Here is a 2968-nt window from a genome sequence, read left to right on the forward strand (position 1 = left end):
TTTTAACAAATTATTGATAAGTGTAGACTGCGTCATTCGTATGCCAATCAAATAACCAGTATTATATGCTAGACAAATGATATTATAAAAGACAAAATTAATAATATTTTGCAAAAGGTTATGCATGAAATTTTTTGTATTGTTAGTGAAATAAGTATATGCAAAATTAGTTTCGGATTATGTTAATAAAATTAAAATAAGATAGAAGAAATTGGAAAGTAAAAAAAAATACGTAATAACATATATGTGTTACATTTTTGAAGCCCCTCTTACACTTTTATAAGGATAATCTATTTGTATTTTTTTATTGTCACTTTTTTTAACCAACTATTGTGCCTCATTGTTTTTTAGATTGTTCGTACAACTCAGAATCATGAAAGGAAGCAAAAACAAATATCTTATAATTTATTAAACTATTCTCTTTAGCAGTATCATAAAAAATAGGTAATATCCATTATCAACAAAATACCACATATAATTATACAACTCGATTATATAACTCCAAAGTAACACATAGAACCTATTGACACCAATAATATATTATATGAGGTATAATAACAGCATTTTCTTTTATCATGTATGCTACACATTAAAATTTCTTCACATGCTGAATACTTTCTTACTGTTTCGCTTCATGTTGTATTTGTTGGTACATTGATTTCATGTCACCCAGTATACCTAACTCCTTATATAACTCTTGTGTCTAAACCTTTTATATATGTCTCATGATTCATGGTATCCATTACTTGCTCTCCACATGCATCCAAGGTCCATTATAAACTGTTGTCTTTGTCATGTATGCTACACATTAAAACTTCTAAATACTTTCTTATTATTTCGCTTTATGTTATATTTGTTGGCACATTGATTTCATGTCACTCTTAGCACCTACATGCTCATGGTATCACAACTCTTGTGTCTAAATCTTTTATATATGTCTCATGGTATCTATTACTTGCTCTCCAGTCTCCACACATCCAAAGTCCATTATAAACTGTTGTCTAATATTTTATTATTTTTTCATTCATTCTTGCCACTTCTATTGTTTTCAACAACTACTCTTACTTCGTTCATACCAACCATTCTCATATGCAACTCCCAAGTCATAAGTATATTATGTAATCAGAAATATATGGGGGTCACAGATCGGTCCTACACTCACAAATCAGTACACTGTCTTTGCAATCCGGCATCATATTTTTGTTCCTTTCTTGACAATCTACACAATTGATTTATAAGTCTAATGCTCAGGCTGCAATGGCATAACCTCCTCCAAAAACATGATTTTCTAACATAGAACTTCTCATCAACACATTTTAAAAAATTCCCTAACTACAAGATGGTTTGCAAGCAACAATCACCACTTAACTACAAGATGGTTTGCAACATGCACATGTCCAAGGTCCAAATCTTCAATTCTTCAGAGCATCAACAATAACAACTCGAATTTAGCTGCGACAGTAATTTAAACTTCTCTTTAGTATTGACAAAAAAAAAATGAGGGATGCTAGTTAACCATAGGTCAGAGCAGATAAGACAAAAATGAAGTACAAGATGCTGAATACAAATCCAAGTTAAAGATTTAATATATTAGTTGTAATTAGTGGCCATACAAAAAAATGGATTTCTTCATAAAAATTTAGCCCACAAAGATTTTACAATAACCAGTGAACTGGCTGAAAGTAATGTTAACATGTCAGCAAAAATTAAAGGTTCCTGAAAATGCAGCTAGAAAAAAGCAGAGGCACATAATTCCCAAATCAAAATAGAAGAAGGAAAAAATAAGAAATTACCTAGTTCATTACCACTACTGCTGTTGCTGGTTTTGTGGGTTCGGTGGAGGAGGCATGCCTGGGCGAGGAGGTCCGAACGCCGGAACGCCGCTGCCAGGTGGGGGAGGCATCCCAGGACGAGGCGGAGGCGGGGCGGGAATCCGCGACCTTGGCGGAGCAGGAGGCCCTCTCACCATCTGACCAGGTGGTGGAGGACCCATAGGCCGCTGCCCAAACTGTGGCGGAACAGGGAAAGGCTGTGGAGGCCCACCACCGGGCCTGGGTGGTGCAAATTGCCCAGGCGGCATCGGAGGTGGTGGGCTCGTGCCATTGGCGGTGGACCCTGACCAGGATACCTCGGCATCTGGCCAGGCGGCCGCATAACCGGTGCAGTGCCGGGATAAGAAACTGGTGGCGCCGAAAGCTGCGGCGGGCGCGAGATCTGCGGCTGCATCATGCCGGGAGCTGGTCCACCAACACCACGGGGCCTGGACAACTGGAGCTGCGGGGATACCTAGGCCTGCGGCACGGCCGATGCCAGGACCGCCCATTGCGGCGGCATTGACGGCCTTAGCGCGTGACTCTTCAGGCGGCGGAGGACCCTCGACGGTCATGGAGATAACCTCCTCGCCGCGTAAGAGAACCAGGCCAAGTGTGCGGCGGTCCTCGCGGTCTTCTCCTGGCGTTTTTTTTCCCTTGGCCGGTGGAAGCTTCCGGAACTCTTCGCAGTCACCGAGGACGAGGTTCATGTGGCGGTCGAAGGCCATAAATTTTCCGACGAGCTGACGGCCGTCTTGGATAGTGACCCTCATTCGGTAGTTAATGTATTGAAAGCATCTTGGAGCTCTTTGTTGCGGTTTTGAGTAAGGTTTTGCTCTGAATCTGAAGTTGTTAGGGTTTGAAAGGAGTTAATATTGAAAATGACTTTTGAAATTTGATTCCGGATCTAATTTAACCTTCAAATTTTTAATTTACCTAAATTATACCCTAAAGTTTTAAGGCGTGTCTCAAATTGGTAATCTGATACAATTAAACGATGTTGTGTTACTATTTGTTCCAAAAGAACGTTGTTTTACTTTTTCTCTTCTTCTTTCTCCTCAAGTAGCCATGGCTTCTTTTTAATCCATTTTTAGTCATCAAGTAATCATCATCACTATCCACACAGGCATGAACAATTGCTTCATTCATAACAACCT

General features: G+C 39.7%; 1 pseudogene; it reads right to left on the reverse strand.

Annotated features, from left to right (window-relative positions):
* Positions 1098-2682, reverse strand: LOC107608006 (annotated as a pseudogene).

The sequence above is a fragment of the Arachis ipaensis genome, chromosome B07 (assembly GCF_000816755.2).
Source record: "Arachis ipaensis cultivar K30076 chromosome B07, Araip1.1, whole genome shotgun sequence".
NCBI lineage: Eukaryota > Viridiplantae > Streptophyta > Magnoliopsida > Fabales > Fabaceae > Arachis > Arachis ipaensis.